Source organism: Oncorhynchus masou, chromosome 18, assembly GCF_036934945.1.
Source record: "Oncorhynchus masou masou isolate Uvic2021 chromosome 18, UVic_Omas_1.1, whole genome shotgun sequence".
Taxonomy (NCBI): Eukaryota; Metazoa; Chordata; class Actinopteri; order Salmoniformes; family Salmonidae; genus Oncorhynchus; species Oncorhynchus masou.
This window is the reverse complement of record NC_088229.1, coordinates 6,145,846-6,169,280: the sequence shown is the minus strand read 5'-3', so window position 1 is coordinate 6,169,280 and position 23,435 is coordinate 6,145,846. Positions and strand designations below refer to the sequence as shown.

The window sequence follows — 23,435 nt, the reverse complement described above, 5'->3', positions numbered from 1 at the left end:
GATTACTGCAACTCGCTGTTGGCTGGGCTCCCTGCCTGTGCCATTAAACCCCTACAACTCATCCAGAACGCCGCAGCCCGTCTGGTGTTCAACCTTCCCAAGTTCTCTCACGTCACCCCGCTCCTCCGCTCTCTCCACTGGCTTCCAGTTGAAGCTCGCATCCGCTACAAGACCATGGTGCTTGCCTACGGAGCTGTGAGGGGAACGGCACCGCAGTACCTCCAGGCTCTGATCAGGCCCTACACCCAAACAAGGGCACTGCGTTCATCCACCTCTGGCCTGCTCGCCTCCCTACCACTGAGGAAGTACAGTTCCCGCTCAGCCCAGTCAAAACTGTTCGCTGCTCTGGCCCCCCAATGGTGGAACAAACTCCCTCACGACGCCAGGACAGCGGAGTCAATCACCACCTTCCGGAGACACCTGAAACCCCACCTCTTCAAGGAATACCTAGGATAGGATAAAGTAATCCTTCTCACCCCCCCCCCTTTAAATGATTTAGATGCACTATTGTAAAGTGGCTGTTCCACTGGATGTCAGAAGGTGAATTCACCAATTTGTAAGTCGCTCTGGATAAGAGCGTCTGCTAAATGACTTAAATGTAAATGTATATACAGTGAGTGCAAATGAGGTGAGTTAAGGCGATAAATAGGCCATGGTGGCGAAGTAATTACAATATAGCAATTAAACACTGGAATGGTAGATGTGCAGAAGATGAATGTGCAAGTAGAGAAACTGGGGTGCAAAGGAGCAAGATAAATAAATAAATACAGTATGGGGATGAGGTAGTTGGATGGGCTGTTTACAGATGGGCTATGTACAGGTGCAACGATCTGTGAGCTGCTCTGACAGCTGGTGCTTAAAGCTAGTGAGGGGGATATGAGTCTCCAGCTTCAGAGATTTTTGCAGTTCGTTCCAGTCATTAGCAGCAGAGAACGAGAAGGAAAGGCGGCCAAAGTAGGTATTGGCTTTGGGGATGACCAGTGAGATATACCTGTTGGAGTACATGCTACGAGTGGGTGCTGCTATGGTGACCAGTGAGCTGAGATAAGGTCGGGGCTTTACCTAGCAGAGACTTGTAAATAACCTGTAGCCAGTGGGATTGGCGACGAGTATGAAGCGAGGGCCAACCAACGAGAGCGTACAGGTCGCAGTGGTGGGTAGTGTATGGGGCTTTGGTGATAAAACGGATGGCACTGTGATAGACTGCATCCAATTTGTTGAGTAGAGGGTTGGAGGCTATTTTATAGATGACATCACCGAAGTCGAGGATCGGTAGGATGGTCAGTTTTACGAGGGTATGTTTGGCAGCATGAGTGAAGGAGGCTTTGCTGCGATATAGGAAGCCGATTCTAGATTTAATTTTGGATTGGAGATTTTAATGTGAGTCTGGAAGGCGAGTTTACAGTCTAGCCAGACACCTAGGTATTTGCAGTTGTCCACATATTCGAAGTCAGAACCGTTCAGAGTAGTGATGTTAGACAGGCGTGCAGGTGCAGGCAGCGATCGGTTGAAGAGCATGCATTTAGTTTTACTTGTATTTAAGAGCAGTTGGAGGCCATGGAAGGAGAGTTGTATGGCATTGAAGCTCGTCTGGAGGTTAGTTAACACAGTGTTAGTGGCGAATGGCGAGCGAGTGAGAACAACCCATTGGAGAGCTGGCAACCCCGGCAGAGAAGCCAGCAGATCAGCACACCTCAGCCCCTGACCATAGCCTCGACATCACAACAGGACAGACAAATAGATTAAAAAGATCCCCCAAGCCTCGGGGATCCCACACCCTCTGAGCACCCCCACTGTCAGCCACCCTGATAGTCTTCCTGACAACCCCCACCCCACACACAGACACCCACTGAGGACATACACAAGACACAGATTGTACTCCTTATGGACTCAAACGGGAAGTATATACAAGAAAAGTAACTTTTTCCCACAGTGTGTCTAAACTCTGGTGTCCAAACATCCAGCGCGACCTAGACCTTCTTGTCTGAGGACCAACTAGGCTCACCCAGCCACATAAAATACACCCAGGCACAAACAACCTGAGAACACAGCAGGAAAGGGAGTGATTGAAAAGGCTTCTTCTACTTTACCCCAACGCACAAATAGTTATCTCCACCCTACTACCATACAAGTGGTTATCTCCACCCTGCTACCATACAAGTGGTTACCTCCACCCTGCTACCATACAAGTGGTTATCTCCACCCTGCTACCATACAAGTGGTTATCTCCACCCTGCTAACATACACGTGGTTATCTCCACCCTGCTACCATACAAGTGGTTATCTCCACCCTGCCACCATACAAGTGGTTATCTCCACCCTGCCACCATACAAGTGGTTATCTCCACCCTGCTACCATACAAGTGGTTATCTCCACCCTGCTACCATACAAGTGGTTATCTCCACCCTGCTACCATACAAGTGGTTATCTCCACCCTGCTAACATACTAGCGGGTAAACATAAGTATTTCCCATGACTGTGCCTCCAAAACCAAATGTCTACCTGACTCGCCACTTACGACCAGGTCCACCTCTACAAGCAGCAGTGCCCACCAGTTTATATCATGTCCTGTACAGGTGTTTTTTCCATGCTGAGATGTTCTGTTCATCACTCAGCAAATTAGGTGCAAACTGTTGAATCGCGTTTGACATGTAGGCTGAATCAACATGGAATAGATGTTGAAATGACGTTGGACCAACGTGGAATAGACGTTGACTTGACGACTGTGTCCAGTGGGAGCTGACTGGTCTTACTTCTGATTGGTTTGATCAACACCAATAATACAAACTCACCTATCCAAACACACGCTCATTTAGAGTCGCTGGGTTAAACTGCGGAAGACACATTTCAGTTGAATGCATTCAGTTGTAGAACTGACTAGGTAACCCCCCCTTTTTCCCATTTAGAAGAAAATGGAGAGAGAGTAGAGTAGTTTTGAGAAAACAAAATACTGATTGAGATGGAAATTACAGCCAATCTCAGACTGTACCTTCCCCTCCACCACAAGGCCCAGCAAACACCCAGAGAAGAGTCAGTAGTCTACATTACACTGAGGAGTCAGTAGTCTACATTACACCGAGGAGTCAGTAGTCTACATTACACTGAGGAGTCAGTAGTCTACATTACACTGAGGAGTCAGTAGTCTACATTACACTGAGGAGTCAGTAGTCTACATTACACTGAGGAGTCAGTAGTCTACATTACACTGAGGAGTCAGTAGTCTACATAATACTGAGGAGTCAGTAGTCTACATTACACTGAGGAGTCAGTAGTCTACATAATACTGAGGAGTCAGTAGTCTACATTACACTGAGGAGTCAGTAGTCTACATAATACTGAGGAGTCAGTAGTCTACATTACACTGAGGAGTCAGTAGTCTACATAATACTGAGGAGTCAGTAGTCTACATTACACTGAGGAGTCAGTAGTCTACATCATTCTGAGGAGTCAGTAGTCTATATTATACTGAGGAGTCAGTAGTCTATATTACACTGAGGAGTCAGTAGTCTATATTATACTGAGGAGTCAGTAGTCTACATCATTCTGAGGAGTCAGTAGTCTACATCGTACTGAGGAGTCAGTAGTCTACATTACACTGAGGAGTCAGTAGTCTACATCGTACTGAGGAGTCAGTAGTCTACATTACACTGAGGAGTCAGTAGTCTACATTACACTGAAGAGTCAGTAGTCTACATTACACTGAGGAGTCAGTAGTCTACATTACACTGAGGAGTCAGTAGTCTGCATTACACTGAAGAGTCAGTAGTCTACATTACACTGAGGAGTCAGTAGTCTACATTACACTGAGGAGTCAGTAGTCTACATCGTTCTGAGGAGTCAGTAGTCTACATTACACTGAGGAGTCAGTAGTCTACATTACACTGAGGAGTCAGTAGTCTACATTACACTGAGGAGTCAGTAGTCTACATAATACTGAGGAGTCAGTAGTCTACATTACACTGAGGAGTCAGTAGTCTACATTACACTGAGGAGTCAGTAGTCTACATTACACTGAAGAGTCAGTAGTCTACATTACACTGAGGAGTCAGTAGTCTACATTACACTGAGGAGTCAGTAGTCTGCATTACACTGAAGAGTCAGTAGTCTACATTACACTGAGGAGTCAGTAGTCTACATTACACTGAGGAGTCAGTAGTCTGCATTACACTGAAGAGTCAGTAGTCTACATTACACTGAGGAGTCAGTAGTCTACATTACACTGAGGAGTCAGTAGTCTACATTACACTGAGGAGTCAGTAGTCTGCATTACACTGAGGAGTCAGTAGTCTACATTACACTGAGGAGTCAGTAGTCTACATTACACTGAGGAGTCAGTAGTCTACATTACACTGAGGAGTCAGTAGTCTACATTACACTGAGGAGTCAGTAGTCTACATTACACTGAGGAGTCAGTAGTCTACATTACACTGAGGAGTCAGTAGTCTGCATTACACTGAGGAGTCAGTAGTCTGTATTACACTGAGGAGTCAGTAGTCTACATTACACTGAGGAGTCAGTAGTCTACATTACACTGAGGAGTCAGTAGTCTACATTATACTGAGGAGTCAGTAGTCTACATTACACTGAGGAGTCAGTAGTCTACATTACACTGAGGAGTCAGTAGTCTACATTACACTGAGGAGTCAGTAGTCTACATTACACTGAGGAGTCAGTAGTCTACATTATACTGAGGAGTCAGTAGTCTACATTACACTGAGGAGTCAGTAGTCTACATCGTACTGAGGAGTCAGTAGTCTACATTATACTGAGGAGTCAGTAGTCTACATTACACTGAGGAGTCAGTAGTCTACATTACACTGAGGAGTCAGTAGTCTACATTACACTGAGGAGTCAGTAGTCTACATCGTACTGAGTCAGTAGTCTATATTATACTGAGGAGTCAGTAGTCTACATTATACTGAGGAGTCAGTAGTCTGCATTACACTGAGGAGTCAGTAGTCTGTATTACACTGAGGAGTCAGTAGTCTACATTACACTGAGGAGTCAGTAGTCTACATTACACTGAGGAGTCAGTAGTCTACATCGTACTGAGGAGTCAGTAGTCTACATTATACTGAGGAGTCAGTAGTCTACATTACACTGAGGAGTCAGTAGTCTACATTACACTGAGGAGTCAGTAGTCTACATTACACTGAGGAGTCAGTAGTCTACATCGTACTGAGTCAGTAGTCTATATTATACTGAGGAGTCAGTAGTCTACATTATACTGAGGAGTCAGTAGTCTACATTACACTGAGGAGTCAGTAGTCTACATTACACTGAGGAGTCAGTAGTCTACATTATACTGAGGAGTCAGTAGTCTACATTATACTGAGGAGTCAGTAGTCTACATTACACTGAGGAGTCAGTAGTCTACATTACACTGAGGAGTCAGTAGTCTACATTACACTGAGGAGTCAGTAGTCTACATTATACTGAGGAGTCAGTAGTCTACATTACACTGAGGAGTCAGTAGTCTACATTATACTGAGGAGTCAGTAGTCTACATTATACTGAGGAGTCAGTAGTCTACATTACACTGAGGAGTCAGTAGTCTACATTACACTGAGGAGTCAGTAGTCTACATTACACTGAGGAGTCAGTAGTCTACATTACACTGAGGAGTCAGTAGTCTACATTACACTGAGGAGTCAGTAGTCTGTATTACACTGAGGAGTCAGTAGTCTACATTACACTGAGGAGTCAGTAGTCTACATTACACTGAGGAGTCAGTAGTCTACATTACACTGAGGAGTCAGTAGTCTATATTACACTGAGGAGTCAGTAGTCTACATTACACTGAGGAGTCAGTAGTCTACATTACACTGAGGAGTCAGTAGTCTATATTATACTGAGGAGTCAGTAGTCTATATTACACTGAGGAGTCAGTAGTCTACATCGTACTGAGTCAGTAGTCTATATTACACTGAGGAGTCAGTAGTCTACATTACACTGAGTCAGTAGTCTACATCGTACTGAGGCAGTAGTCTATATTATACTGAGGAGTCAGTAGTCTACATTACACCGAGGAGTCAGTAGTCTACATTACACTGAGGAGTCAGTAGTCTACATTACACTGAGGAGTCAGTAGTCTATATTACACTGAGGAGTCAGTAGTCTACATTACACTGAGGAGTCAGTAGTCTACATTACACTGAGGAGTCAGTAGTCTACATTACACTGAGGAGTCAGTAGTCTACATTACACTGAGGAGTCAGTAGTCCACATTACACTGAGGAGTCAGTAGTCTACATTACACTGAGGAGTCAGTAGTCTACATTACACTGAGGAGTCAGTAGTCTACATTACACTGAGGAGTCAGTAGTCTACATTACACTGAGGAGTCAGTAGTCTACATTACACTGAGGAGTCAGTAGTCTACATTACACTGAGGAGTCAGTAGTCTACATTACAATGAGGAGTCAGTAGTCTACATTACACTGAGGAGTCAGTAGTCTACATTACACTGAGGAGTCAGTAGTCTACATTACACTGAGGAGTCAGTAGTCTACATTACACTGAGGAGTTAGTAGTCTGCATTATACTGAAGAGTCAGTAGTCTACATTACACTGAGGAGTCAGTAGTCTACATTACACTGAGGAGTCAGTAGTCTACATTACACTGAGGAGTCAGTAGTCTACATTACACTGAGGAGTCAGTAGTCTATATTACACTGAGGAGTCAGTAGTCTACATTACACTGAGGAGTCAGTAGTCTATATTACACTGAGGAGTCAGTAGTCTACATTACACTGAGGAGTCAGTAGTCTACATTACACTGAGGAGTCAGTAGTCTACATTACACTGAGGAGTCAGTAGTCTACATCGTACTGAGTCAGTAGTCTACATTACACTGAGGAGTCAGTAGTCTACATTACAATGAGGAGTCAGTAGTCTACATTACACTGAGGAGTCAGTAGTCTACATTACACTGAGGAGTCAGTAGTCTACATTACACTGAGGAGTTAGTAGTCTGCATTATACTGAAGAGTCAGTAGTCTACATTACACTGAGGAGTCAGTAGTCTACATTACACTGAGGAGTCAGTAGTCTACATTACACTGAGGAGTCAGTAGTCTACATTACACTGAGGAGTCAGTAGTCTACATCGTACTGAGTCAGTAGTCTACATTACACTGAGGAGTCAGTAGTCTACATTACACTGAGGAGTCAGTAGTCTACATTACACTGAGGAGTCAGTAGTCTATATTACACTGAGGAGTCAGTAGTCTACATTACACTGAGGAGTCAGTAGTCTACATTACACTGAGGAGTCAGTAGTCTACATTACACTGAGGAGTCAGTAGTCTACATTACACTGAGGAGTCAGTAGTCTACATTACACTGAGGAGTCAGTAGTCTACATCGTACTGAGTCAGTAGTCTACATTACACTGAGGAGTCAGTAGTCTACATTACAATGAGGAGTCAGTAGTCTACATTACACTGAGGAGTCAGTAGTCTACATTACACTGAGGAGTCAGTAGTCTACATTACACTGAGGAGTCAGTAGTCTACATTACACTGAGGAGTTAGTAGTCTGCATTATACTGAGGAGTCAGTAGTCTACATTACACTGAGGAGTCAGTAGTCTACATTACACTGAGGAGTCAGTAGTCTACATTACACTGAGGAGTCAGTAGTCTACATTACACTGAGGAGTCAGTAGTCTACATCGTACTGAGTCAGTAGTCTACATTACACTGAGGAGTCAGTAGTCTACATTACACTGAGGAGTCAGTAGTCTACATTACACTGAGGAGTCAGTAGTCTATATTACACTGAGGAGTCAGTAGTCTACATTACACTGAGGAGTCAGTAGTCTACATTACACTGAGGAGTCAGTAGTCTACATCGTACTGAGTCAGTAGTCTACATTACACTGAGGAGTCAGTAGTCTACATCGTACTGAGTCAGTAGTCTACATTACACTGAGGAGTCAGTAGTCTACATTACACTGAGGAGTCAGTAGTCTACATTACACTCAGGAGTCAGTAGTCTACATCGTACACTGAGTCAGTAGTCTACATTACACTGAGGAGTCAGTAGTCTACATCGTACTGAGTCAGTAGTCTACATTATACTGAGGAGTCAGTAGTCTACATTACACTGAGGAGTCAGTAGTCTGCATTACACTGAGGAGTCAGTAGTCTACATTACACTGAGGAGTCAGTAGTCTACATTACACTGAGGAGTCAGTAGTCTACATTACACTAGTCTACATTACACTGAGGAGTCAGTAGTCTACATTACACTAGTCTACATTACACTGAGGAGTCAGTAGTCTACATTACACTGAGGAGTCAGTAGTCTACATTACACTGAGGAGTCAGTAGTCTACATTACACTGAGGAGTCAGTAGTCTACATTACACTGAGGAGTCAGTAGTCTACATTACAATGAGGAGTCAGTAGTCTACATTACACTGAGGAGTCAGTAGTCTACATTACACTGAGGAGTCAGTAGTCTACATTACACTGAGGAGTCAGTAGTCTACATTACACTGAGGAGTTAGTAGTCTGCATTATACTGAAGAGTCAGTAGTCTACATTACACTGAGGAGTCAGTAGTCTACATTACACTGAGGAGTCAGTAGTCTACATTACACTGAGGAGTCAGTAGTCTACATTACACTGAGGAGTCAGTAGTCTACATTGTACTGAGTCAGTAGTCTACATTACACTGAGGAGTCAGTAGTCTACATTACACTGAGGAGTCAGTAGTCTACATTACACTGAGGAGTCAGTAGTCTATATTACACTGAGGAGTCAGTAGTCTACATTACACTGAGGAGTCAGTAGTCTATATTACACTGAGGAGTCAGTAGTCTACATTACACTGAGGAGTCAGTAGTCTACATTACACTGAGGAGTCAGTAGTCTACATTACACTGAGGAGTCAGTAGTCTACATCGTACTGAGTCAGTAGTCTACATTACACTGAGGAGTCAGTAGTCTACATTACACTGAGGAGTCAGTAGTCTACATTACACTGAGGAGTCAGTAGTCTACATTACACTGAGGAGTCAGTAGTCTACATTACACTGAGGAGTCAGTAGTCTACATTACACTGAGGAGTCAGTAGTCTGCATTATACTGAGGAGTCAGTAGTCTACATTACACTGAGGAGTCAGTAGTCTACATTACACTGAGGAGTCAGTAGTCTACATTACACTGAGGAGTCAGTAGTCTACATTACACTGAGGAGTCAGTAGTCTACATCGTACTGAGTCAGTAGTCTACATTACACTGAGGAGTCAGTAGTCTACATTACACTGAGGAGTCAGTAGTCTACATTACACTGAGGAGTCAGTAGTCTATATTACACTGAGGAGTCAGTAGTCTACATTACACTGAGGAGTCAGTAGTCTACATTACACTGAGGAGTCAGTAGTCTACATCGTACTGAGTCAGTAGTCTACATTACACTGAGTCAGTAGTCAGTCAGTAGTCTACATTACACTGAGGAGTCAGTAGTCTACATTACACTGAGGAGTCAGTAGTCTACATTACACTCAGGAGTCAGTAGTCTACATCGTACTGAGTCAGTAGTCTACATTACACTGAGGAGTCAGTAGTCTACATCGTACTGAGTCAGTAGTCTACATTATACTGAGGAGTCAGTAGTCTACATTACACTGAGGAGTCAGTAGTCTGCATTACACTGAGGAGTCAGTAGTCTACATTACACTGAGGAGTCAGTAGTCTACATTACACTGAGGAGTCAGTAGTCTACATTACACTAGTCTACATTACACTGAGGAGTCAGTAGTCTACATTACACTAGTCTACATTACACTGAGGAGTCAGTAGTCTACATTACACTAGTCTACATTACACTGAGGAGTCAGTAGTCTACATTATACTGAGGAGTCAGTAGTCTATATTATACTGAGGAGTCAGTAGTCTACTGAGTCAGTAGTCTACATGACTGAGTCAGTAGTCTACATTACACTGAGGAGTCAGTAGTCTGCATTACACTGAGGAGTCAGTAGTCTACATTACACTGAGGAGTCAGTAGTCTACATTACACTGAGGAGTCAGTAGTCTACATCGTACTGAGTCAGTAGTCTGCATCGTACTGAGTCAGTAATCTACATTACACTGAGGAGTCAGTAGTCTACATCGTACTGAGTCAGTAGTCTACATCGTACTGAGTCAGTAGTCTACATTACACTGAGGAGTCAGTAGTCTGCATTACACTGAGGAGTCAGTAGTCTACATTACACTGAGGAGTCAGTAGTCTACATTACACTGAGGAGTCAGTAGTCTACATTACACTGAGGAGTCAGTAGTCTACATTACACTGAGGAGTCAGTAGTCTACATTACACTGAGGAGTCAGTAGTCTACATTACACTGAGGAGTCAGTAGTCTACATTACACTGAGGAGTCAGTAGTCTATATTACACTGAGGAGTCAGTAGTCTACATTATACTGAGGAGTCAGTAGTCTGCATTACACTGAGGAGTCAGTAGTCTACATTACACTGAGGAGTCAGTAGTCTACATTACACTGAGGAGTCAGTAGTCTACATTACACTGAGGAGTCAGTAGTCTACATTACACTGAGGAGTCAGTAGTCTACATTATACTGAGGAGTCAGTAGTCTACATTACACTGAGGAGTCAGTAGTCTATATTACACTGAGGAGTCAGTAGTCTGCATCGTACTGAGTCAGTAGTCTACATTACACTGAGGAGTCAGTAGTCTGCATCGTACTGAGTCAGTAGTCTACATTACACTGAGGAGTCAGTAGTCTGTATTACACTGAGGAGTCAGTAGTCTACATTACACTGAGGAGTCAGTAGTCTACATTACACTGAGGAGTCAGTAGTCTACATTACACTGAGGAGTCAGTAGTCTACATTACACTGAGGAGTCAGTAGTCTACATTACACTGAGGAGTCAGTAGTCTATATTACACTGAGGAGTCAGTAGTCTACATTACACTGAGGAGTCAGTAGTCTACATTACACTGAGGAGTCAGTAGTCTACATCGTACTGAGTCAGTAGTCTACATTACACTGAGGAGTCAGTAGTCTACATCGTACTGAGTCAGTAGTCTACATTACACTGAGGAGTCAGTAGTCTACATTACACTGAGGAGTCAGTAGTCTACATTACACTCAGGAGTCAGTAGTCTACATCGTACTGAGTCAGTAGTCTACATTACACTGAGGAGCCAGTAGTCTACATCGTACTGAGTCAGTAGTCTACATTATACTGAGGAGTCAGTAGTCTACATTACACTGAGGAGTCAGTAGTCTGCATTACACTGAGGAGTCAGTAGTCTACATTACACTGAGGAGTCAGTAGTCTACATTACACTGAGGAGTCAGTAGTCTACATTACACTAGTCTACATTACACTGAGGAGTCAGTAGTCTACATTACACTAGTCTACATTACACTGAGGAGTCAGTAGTCTACATTACACTAGTCTACATTACACTGAGGAGTCAGTAGTCTACATTATACTGAGGAGTCAGTAGTCTATATTATACTGAGGAGTCAGTAGTCTACATCGTACTGAGTCAGTAGTCTACATCGTACTGAGTCAGTAGTCTACATTACACTGAGGAGTCAGTAGTCTGCATTACACTGAGGAGTCAGTAGTCTACATTACACTGAGGAGTCAGTAGTCTACATTACACTGAGGAGTCAGTAGTCTACATCGTACTGAGTCAGTAGTCTGCATCGTACTGAGTCAGTAGTCTACATTACACTGAGGAGTCAGTAGTCTACATCGTACTGAGTCAGTAGTCTACATCGTACTGAGTCAGTAGTCTACAGTACACTGAGGAGTCAGTAGTCTACATTACACTGAGGAGTCAGTAGTCTACATTACACTGAGGAGTCAGTAGTCTACATTACACTGAGGAGTCAGTAGTCTATATTACACTGAGGAGTCAGTAGTCTACATTACACTGAGGAGTCAGTAGTCTGCATCGTACTGAGTCAGTAGTCTACATTACACTGAGGAGTCAGTAGTCTACATTACACTGAGGAGTCAGTAGTCTACATTACACTGAGGAGTCAGTAGTCTACATTACACTGAGGAGTCAGTAGTCTATATTACACTGAGGAGTCAGTAGTCTACATTACACTGAGGAGTCAGTAGTCTGCATCGTACTGAGTCAGTAGTCTACATTACACTGAGGAGTCAGTAGTCTACATTACAGTGAGGAGTCAGTAGTCTACATTACACTGAGGAGTCAGTAGTCTACATTACACTGAGGAGTCAGTAGTCTACATTACACTGAGGAGTCAGTAGTCTACATCGTACTGAGTCAGTAGTCTACATTACACTGAGGAGTCAGTAGTCTACATTATACTGAGGAGTCAGTAGTCTACATCGTACTGAGTCAGTAGTCTACATTACACTGAGGAGTCAGTAGTCTACATCAATCTGAGGAGTCAGTAGTCTACATCGTACTGAGTCAGTAGTCTACATTATACTGAGGAGTCAGTAGTCTACATTACACTGAGGAGTCAGTAGTCTGCATTACACTGAGGAGTCAGTAGTCTACATTACACTGAGGAGTCAGTAGTCTACATTACACTGAGGAGTCAGTAGTCTACATTACACTGAGGAGTCAGTAGTCTACATTACACTGAGGAGTCAGTAGTCTACATTACACTGAGGAGTCAGTAGTCTACATTACACTGAGGAGTCAGTAGTCTACATTACACTGAGGAGTCAGTAGTCTACATTACACTGAGGAGTCAGTAGTCTATATTACACTGAGGAGTCAGTAGTCTACATTATACTGAGGAGTCAGTAGTCTGCATTACACTGAGGAGTCAGTAGTCTACATTACACTGAGGAGTCAGTAGTCTACATTACACTGAGGAGTCAGTAGTCTACATTACACTGAGGAGTCAGTAGTCTACATTACACTGAGGAGTCAGTAGTCTACATTATACTGAGGAGTCAGTAGTCTATATTACACTGAGGAGTCAGTAGTCTATATTACACTGAGGAGTCAGTAGTCTGCATCGTACTGAGTCAGTAGTCTACATTACACTGAGGAGTCAGTAGTCTGCATCGTACTGAGTCAGTAGTCTACATTACACTGAGGAGTCAGTAGTCTGTATTACACTGAGGAGTCAGTAGTCTACATTACACTGAGGAGTCAGTAGTCTACATTACACTGAGGAGTCAGTAGTCTACATTACACTGAGGAGTCAGTAGTCTACATTACACTGAGGAGTCAGTAGTCTACATTACACTGAGGAGTCAGTAGTCTGCATCGTACTGAGTCAGTAGTCTACATTACACTGAGGAGTCAGTAGTCTGTATTACACTGAGGAGTCAGTAGTCTACATTACACTGAGGAGTCAGTAGTCTATATTATACTGAGGAGTCAGTAGTCTATATTACACTGAGGAGTCAGTAGTCTACATTACACTGAGGAGTCAGTAGTCTACATTACACTGAGGAGTCAGTAGTCTACATTGTACTGAGGAGTCAGTAGTCTACATTACACTGAGGAGTCAGTAGTCTACATTACACTGATGATTCAGTAGTCTACATTACACTGAGGAGTCAGTAGTCTACATTATACTAGTCTACATTACACTGAGGAGTAGTAGTCTACATTACACTGAGGAGTCAGTAGTCTACATTACACTGAGGAGTCAGTAGTCTACATTACACTGACGAGTCAGTAGTCTACATTACACTGAGGAGTCAGTAGTCTACATTATACTAGTCTACATTACACTGAGGAGTCAGTAGTCTACATTACACTGAGGAGTCAGTAGTCTACATTACACTGAGGAGTCAGTAGTCTACATTACACTGAGGAGTCAGTAGTCTACATTACACTGAAGAGTCAGTAGTCTACATTACACTGAGGAGTCAGTAGTCTACATTACACTGAGGAGTCAGTAGTCTGCATTACACTGAGGAGTCAGTAGTCTACATTACACTGAGGAGTCAGTAGTCTACATTACACTGAGGAGTCAGTAGTCTACATTACACTGAGGAGTCAGTAGTCTACATTACACTGAGGAGTCAGTAGTCTACATTACACTGAGGAGTCAGTAGTCTACATTACACTGAGGAGTCAGTAGTCTACATACGTTCTGAGGAGTCAGTAGTCTACATTACACTGAGGAGTCAGTAGTCTACATTATACTGAGGAGTCAGTAGTCTACATTACACTGAGGAGTCAGTAGTCTACATTACACTGAGGAGTCAGTAGTCTACATTACACTGAGGAGTCAGTAGTCTGCATTATACTGAGGAGTCAGTAGTCTACATTACACTGAGGAGTCAGTAGTCTACATTACACTGAGGAGTCAGTAGTCTACATTACACTGAGGAGTCAGTAGTCTACATTACACTGAGGAGTCAGTAGTCTACATTACACTGAGGAGTCAGTAGTCTACATTACACTGAGGAGTCAGTAGTCTGCATCGTACTGAGTCAGTAGTCTACATTACACTGAGGAGTCAGTAGTCTACATTACACTGAGGAGTCAGTAGTCTACATTACACTGAGGAGTCAGTAGTCTACATTACACTGAGGAGTCAGTAGTCTACATTACACTGAGGAGTCAGTAGTCTACATCGTTCTGAGGAGTCAGTAGTCTACATTACACTGAGGAGTCAGTAGTCTACATTATACTGAGGAGTCAGTAGTCTACATTACACTGAGGAGTCAGTAGTCTACATTACACTGAGGAGTCAGTAGTCTACATTACACTGAGGAGTCAGTAGTCTGCATTATACTGAGGAGTCAGTAGTCTACATTACACTGAGGAGTCAGTAGTCTACATTACACTGAGGAGTCAGTAGTCTACATTACACTGAGGAGTCAGTAGTCTACATTACACTGAGGAGTCAGTAGTCTACATTACACTGAGGAGTCAGTAGTCTACATTACACTGAGGAGTCAGTAGTCTACATTACACTGAGGAGTCAGTAGTCTACATTACACTGAGGAGTCAGTAGTCTACATTACACTGAGGAGTCAGTAGTCTACATTACACTGAGGAGTCAGTAGTCTACATTACACTGAGGAGTCAGTAGTCTACATTATACTGAGGAGTCAGTAGTCTACATTACACTGAGGAGTCAGTAGTCTACATTACACTGAGGAGTCAGTAGTCTATATTATACTGAGGAGTCAGTAGTCTACATCGTACTGAGTCAGTAGTCTACATTACACTGAGGAGTCAGTAGTCTACATTACACTGAGGAGTCAGTAGTCTACATCGTACTGAGTCAGTAGTCTACATTACACTGAGGAGTCAGTAGTCTACATCGTACTGAGTCAGTAGTCTACATTATACTGAGGAGTCAGTAGTCTGCATTACACTGAGGAGTCAGTAGTCTACATTACACTGAGGAGTCAGTAGTCTACATTACACTGAGGAGTCAGTAGTCTACATTACACTGAGGAGTCAGTAGTCTACATTACACTGAGGAGTCAGTAGTCTATATTATACTGAGGAGTCAGTAGTCTATATTACACTGAGGAGTCAGTAGTCTATATTATACTGAGGAGTCAGTAGTCTACATTACACTGAGGAGTCAGTAGTCTACATTACTGAGTCAGTAGTCTACATTACACTGAGGAGTCAGTAGTCTGTATTACACTGAGGAGTCAGTAGTCTACATTACACTGAGGAGTCAGTAGTCTACATTACACTGAGGAGTCAGTAGTCTACATTACACTGAGGAGTCAGTAGTCTACATTACACTGAGGAGTCAGTAGTCTACATTACACTGAGGAGTCAGTAGTCTATATTACACTGAGGAGTCAGTAGTCTACATTACACTGAGGAGTCAGTAGTCTGCATCGTACTGAGTCAGTAGTCTACATTACACTGAGGAGTCAGTAGTCTGTATTACACTGAGGAGTCAGTAGTCTACATTACACTGAGGAGTCAGTAGTCTACATTACACTGAGGAGTCAGTAGTCTACATTACACTGAGGAGTCAGTAGTCTACATTACACTGAGGAGTCAGTAGTCTACATTACACTGAGGAGTCAGTAGTCTGCATCGTACTGAGTCAGTAGTCTACATTACACTGAGGAGTCAGTAGTCTACATTACAGTGAGGAGTCAGTAGTCTACATTACACTGAGGAGTCAGTAGTCTACATTACACTGAGGAGTCAGTAGTCTACATTACACTGAGGAGTCAGTAGTCTACATCGTACTGAGTCAGTAGTCTACATTACACTGAGGAGTCAGTAGTCTACATTATACTGAGGAGTCAGTAGTCTACATCGTACTGAGTCAGTAGTCTACATTACACTGAGGAGTCAGTAGTCTACATCGTTCTGAGGAGTCAGTAGTCTACATCGTACTGAGTCAGTAGTCTACATTACACTGAGGAGTCAGTAGTCTACATTACACTGAGGAGTCAGTAGTCTACATTACACTGAGGAGTCAGTAGTCTACATTACACTGAGGAGTCAGTAGTCTACATTACACTGAGGAGTCAGTAGTCTACATTACACTGAGGAGTCAGTAGTCTACATTACACTGAGGAGTCAGTAGTCTACATTACACTGAGGAGTCAGTAGTCTATATTACACTGAGGAGTCAGTAGTCTACATTACACTGAGGAGTCAGTAGTCTACATTACACTGAGGAGTCAGTAGTCTACATTACACTGAGGAGTCAGTAGTCTACATTACACTGAGGAGTCAGTAGTCTACATTACACTGAGGAGTCAGTAGTCTATATTATACTGAGGAGTCAGTAGTCTACATTACACTGAGGAGTCAGTAGTCTACATTACACTGAGGAGTCAGTAGTCTACATTACACTGAGGAGTCAGTAGTCTACATTACACTGAGGAGTCAGTAGTCTACATTACACTGAGGAGTCAGTAGTCTACATTATACTAGTCTACATTATACTGAGGAGTCAGTAGTCTACATTACACTGAGGAGTCAGTAGTCTACATTACACTGAGGAGTCAGTAGTCTACATTACACTGAGGAGTCAGTAGTCTACATTACACTGAGGAGTCAGTAGTCTACATTACACTGAGGAGTCAGTAGTCTACATTACACTGAGGAGTCAGTAGTCTACATTACACTGAGGAGTCAGTAGTCTACATTACACTGAGGAGTCAGTAGTCTACATTATACTGAGGAGTCAGTAGTCTACATTACACTGAGGAGTCAGTAGTCTACATTATACTGAGGAGTCAGTAGTCTACATTACACTGAGGAGTCAGTAGTCTACATTACACTGAGGAGTCAGTAGTCTACATTACACTGAGGAGTCAGTAGTCTGCATCGTACTGAGTCAGTAGTCTACATTACACTGAGGAGTCAGTAGTCTGTATTACACTGAGGAGTCAGTAGTCTACATTACACTGAGGAGTCAGTAGTCTATATTATACTGAGGAGTCAGTAGTCTATATTACACTGAGGAGTCAGTAGTCTACATTACACTGAGTCAGTAGTCACTGAGGAGTCAGTAGTCTACATTACACTGAGGAGTCATTAGTCTATATTATACTGAGGAGTCAGTAGTCTACATTACACTGAGTCAGTAGTCTACATTACACTGAGGAGTCAGTAGTCTACATCGTACTGAGTCAGTAGTCTACATTACACTGAGGAGTCAGTAGTCTATATTACACTGAGGAGTCAGTAGTCTATATTATACTGAGGAGTCAGTAGTCTATATTATACTAGTCTACATTACACTGAGGAGTCAGTAGTCTATATTATACTGAGGAGTCAGTAGTCTACATTACACTGAGGAGTCAGTAGTCTACATTACACTGAGGAGTCAGTAGTCTATATTATACTGAGGAGTCAGTAGAGTACTGAGTCAGTAGTCTACATTACACTGAGGAGTCAGTAGTCTACATTACACTGAGGAGTCAGTAGTCTATATTATACTGAGGAGTCAGTAGTCTATATTATACTGAGGAGTCAGTAGTCTATATTACACTGAGGAGTCAGTAGTCTATATTACACTGAGGAGTCAGTAGTCTACATTACACTGAGGAGTCAGTAGTCTACATTACACTGAGGAGTCAGTAGTCTACATTACACTGAGGAGTCAGTAGTCTACATTACACTGAGGAGTCAGTAGTCTACATTACACTGAGGAGTCAGTAGTCTACATTACACTGAGGAGTCAGTAGTCTACATTATACTAGTCTACATTATACTGAGGAGTCAGTAGTCTACATTACACTGAGGAGTCAGTAGTCTACATTACACTGAGGAGTCAGTAGTCTACATTACACTGAGGAGTCAGTAGTCTACATTATACTGAGGAGTCAGTAGTCTACATTACACTGAGGAGTCAGTAGTCTACATTACACTGAGGAGTCAGTAGTCTACATCGTTCTGAGGAGTCAGTAGTCTACATTACACTGAGGAGTCAGTAGTCTACATTATACTGAGGAGTCAGTAGTCTACATTACACTGAGGAGTCAGTAGTCTACATTACACTGAGGAGTCAGTAGTCTACATTACACTGAGGAGTCAGTAGTCTACATTACACTGAGGAGTCAGTAGTCTGCATTATACTGAGGAGTCAGTAGTCTACATTACACTGAGGAGTCAGTAGTCTACATTATACTGAGGAGTCAGTAGTCTACATTACACTGAGGAGTCAGTAGTCTACATTACACTGAGGAGTCAGTAGTCTACATTACACTGAGGAGTCAGTAGTCTACATTACACTGAGGAGTCAGTAGTCTACATTACACTGAGGAGTCAGTAGTCTACATTACACTGAGGAGTCAGTAGTCTACATTACACTGAGGAGTCAGTAGTCTACATTACACTGAGGAGTCAGTAGTCTACATTACACTGAGGAGTCAGTAGTCTACATTACACTGAGGAGTCAGTAGTCTACATTACACTGAGGAGTCAGTAGTCTACATTACACTGAGGAGTCAGTAGTCTATATTATACTGAGGAGTCAGTAGTCTACATCGTACTGAGTCAGTAGTCTACATTACACTGAGGAGTCAGTAGTCTACATCGTACTGAGTCAGTAGTCTACATTACACTGAGGAGTCAGTAGTCTACATTACACTGAGGAGTCAGTAGTCTATATTACACTGAGGAGTCAGTAGTCTATATTATACTGAGGAGTCAGTAGTCTATATTATACTAGTCTACATTACACTGAGGAGTCAGTAGTCTATATTATACTGAGGAGTCAGTAGTCTACATTACACTGAGGAGTCAGTAGTCTACATTACACTGAGGAGTCAGTAGTCTATATTATACTGAGGAGTCAGTAGTCTACATCGTACTGAGTCAGTAGTCTACATTACACTGAGGAGTCAGTAGAGTACTGAGTCAGTAGTCTACATTACACTGAGGAGTCAGTAGTCTACATTACACTGAGGAGTCAGTAGTCTACATTACACTGAGGAGTCAGTAGTCTACATTACACTGAGGAGTCAGTAGTCTACATTACACTGAGGAGTCAGTAGTCTACATTACACTGAGGAGTCAGTAGTCTACATTATACTGAGGAGTCAGTAGTCTACATTACACTGAGGAGTCAGTAGTCTACATTACACTGAGGAGTCAGTAGTCTACATTACACTGAGGAGTCAGTAGTCTACATTACACTGAGGAGTCAGTAGTCTACATTACACTGAGGAGTCAGTAGTCTACATTACACTGAGGAGTCAGTAGTCTACATTACACTGAGGAGTCAGTAGTCTACATTACACTGAGGAGTCAGTAGTCTGCATCGTACTGAGTCAGTAGTCTACATTACACTGAGGAGTCAGTAGTCTACATTACACTGAGGAGTCAGTAGTCTACATTACACTGAGGAGTCAGTAGTCTACATTACACTGAGGAGTCAGTAGTCTACATTACACTGAGGAGTCAGTAGTCTACATTACACTGAGGAGTCAGTAGTCTACATTACACTGAGGAGTCAGTAGTCTACATTACACTGAGGAGTCAGTAGTCTGCATCGTACTGAGTCAGTAGTCTACATTACACTGAGGAGTCAGTAGTCTGTATTACACTGAGGAGTCAGTAGTCTACATTACACTGAGGAGTCAGTAGTCTATATTACACTGAGGAGTCAGTAGTCTATATTACACTGAGGAGTCAGTAGTCTACATTACACTGAGGAGTCAGTAGTCTACATTACACTGAGGAGTCAGTAGTCTACATTACACTGAGGAGTCAGTAGTCTATATTATACTGAGGAGTCAGTAGTCTACATGACTGAGTCAGTAGTCTACATTACACTGAGGAGTCAGTAGTCTACATCGTACTGAGTCAGTAGTCTACATTACACTGAGGAGTCAGTAGTCTATATTACACTGAGGAGTCAGTAGTCTACATTATACTGAGGAGTCAGTAGTCTATATTATACTAGTCTACATTACACTGAGGAGTCAGTAGTCTATATTATACTGAGGAGTCAGTAGTCTACATTACACTGAGGAGTCAGTAGTCTACATTACACTGAGGAGTCAGTAGTCTATATTATACAGTCAGTAGTCTACATCGTACTGAGTCAGTAGTCTACATTACACTGAGGAGTCAGTAGTCTACATTACACTGAGGAGTCAGTAGTCTATATTATACTGAGGAGTCAGTAGTCTATATTATACTGAGGAGTCAGTAGTCTATATTACACTGAGGAGTCAGTAGTCTACATTACACTGAGGAGTCAGTAGTCTACATTACACTGAGGAGTCAGTAGTCTACATTACACTGAGGAGTCAGTAGTCTACATTACACTGAGGAGTCAGTAGTCTACATTACACTGAGGAGTCAGTAGTCTACATTACACTGAGGAGTCAGTAGTCTACATTACACTGAGGAGTCAGTAGTCTACATTACATGAGGAGTCAGTAGTCTACATTACACTGAGGAGTCAGTAGTCTACATTACACTGAGGAGTCAGTAGTCTACATTACACTGAGGAGTCAGTAGTCACTGAGGAGTCAGTAGTCTACATTACACTGAGGAGTCAGTAGTCTACATTACACTGAGGAGTCAGTAGTCTACATTACACTGAGGAGTCAGTAGTCTACATTACACTGAGGAGTCAGTAGTCTACATTACACTGAGGAGTCAGTAGTCTACATCGTACTGAGTCAGTAGTCTACATTACACTGAGGAGTCAGTAGTCTACATTACACTGAGGAGTCAGTAGTCTGCATCGTACTGAGTCAGTAGTCTACATTACACTGAGGAGTCAGTAGTCTGTATTACACTGAGGAGTCAGTAGTCTACATTACACTGAGGAGTCAGTAGTCTATATTATACTGAGGAGTCAGTAGTCTATATTACACTGAGGAGTCAGTAGTCTACATTACACTGAGGAGTCAGTAGTCTACATTACACTGAGGAGTCAGTAGTCTACATTACACTGAGGAGTCATTAGTCTATATTATACTGAGGAGTCAGTAGTCTACATCGTACTGAGTCAGTAGTCTACATTACACTGAGGAGTCAGTAGTCTACATCGTACTGAGTCAGTAGTCTACATTACACTGAGGAGTCAGTAGTCTATATTACACTGAGGAGTCAGTAGTCTATATTATACTGAGGAGTCAGTAGTCTATATTATACTAGTCTACATTACACTGAGGAGTCAGTAGTCTATATTATACTGAGGAGTCAGTAGTCTACATTACACTGAGGAGTCAGTAGTCTACATTACACTGAGGAGTCAGTAGTCTATATTATACTGAGGAGTCAGTAGTCTACATCGTACTGAGTCAGTAGTCTACATTACACTGAGGAGTCAGTAGTCTACATTACACTGAGGAGTCAGTAGTCTATATTATACTGAGGAGTCAGTAGTCTATATTATACTGAGGAGTCAGTAGTCTATATTACACTGAGGAGTCAGTAGTCTATATTACACTGAGGAGTCAGTAGTCTACATTACACTGAGGAGTCAGTAGTCTACATTACACTGAGGAGTCAGTAGTCTACATTACACTGAGGAGTCAGTAGTCTACATTACACTGAGGAGTCAGTAGTCTACATTACACTGAGGAGTCAGTAGTCTACATTACACTGAGGAGTCAGTAGTCTACATTATACTAGTCTACATTATACTGAGGAGTCAGTAGTCTACATTACACTGAGGAGTCAGTAGTCTACATTACACTGAGGAGTCAGTAGTCTACATTACACTGAGGAGTCAGTAGTCTACATTATACTGAGGAGTCAGTAGTCTACATTACACTGAGGAGTCAGTAGTCTACATTACACTGAGGAGTCAGTAGTCTACATTACACTGAGGAGTCAGTAGTCTACATTACACTGAGGAGTCAGTAGTCTACATTATACTGAGGAGTCAGTAGTCTACATTACACTGAGGAGTCAGTAGTCTACATTACACTGAGGAGTCAGTAGTCTACATTACACTGAGGAGTCAGTAGTCTACATTACACTGAGGAGTCAGTAGTCTACATTACACTGAGGAGTCAGTAGTCTACATTACACTGAGGAGTCAGTAGTCTACATTATACTGAGGAGTCAGTAGTCTACATTACACTGAGGAGTCAGTAGTCTACATTACACTGAGGAGTCAGTAGTCTACATTACACTGAGGAGTCAGTAGTCTACATTACACTGAGGAGTCAGTAGTCTACATTACACTGAGGAGTCAGTAGTCTACATTACACTGAGGAGTCAGTAGTCTACATTACACTGAGGAGTCAGTAGTCTACATTACACTGAGGAGTCAGTAGTCTACATTACACTGAGGAGTCAGTAGTCTACATTACACTGAGGAGTCAGTAGTCTACATTACACTGAGGAGTCAGTAGTCTATATTATACTGAGGAGTCAGTAGTCTACATCGTACTGAGTCAGTAGTCTACATTACACTGAGGAGTCAGTAGTCTACATCGTACTGAGTCAGTAGTCTACATTACACTGAGGAGTCAGTAGTCTACATTACACTGAGGAGTCAGTAGTCTATATTACACTGAGGAGTCAGTAGTCTATATTATACTGAGGAGTCAGTAGTCAGTAGTCTACATTACACTGAGGAGTCAGTAGTCTATATTATACTGAGGAGTCAGTAGTCTACATTACACTGAGGAGTCAGTAGTCTACATCGTACTGAGTCAGTAGTCTACATTACACTGAGGAGTCAGTAGTCTACATTACACTGAGGAGTCAGTAGTCTACATTACACTGAGGAGTCAGTAGTCTACATTACACTGAGGAGTCAGTAGTCTACATTACACTGAGGAGTCAGTAGTCTACATTACACTGAGGAGTCAGTAGTCTACATTATACTGAGGAGTCAGTAGTCTACATTACACTGAGGAGTCAGTAGTCTACATTACACTGAGGAGTCAGTAGTCTACATTACACTGAGGAGTCAGTAGTCTACATTACACTGAGGAGTCAGTAGTCTACATTACACTGAGGAGTCAGTAGTCTACATTACACTGAGGAGTCAGTAGTCTACATTACACTGAGGAGT

The 23,435-nt window shown here is 42.4% G+C and overlaps 1 pseudogene; it reads right to left on the bottom strand.

Annotated features, from left to right (window-relative positions):
* Nucleotides 1-23,435, bottom strand: part of LOC135504634 (XK-related protein 7-like) — a 73,412-nt pseudogene that overhangs the window by 36,093 nt on the left and 13,884 nt on the right.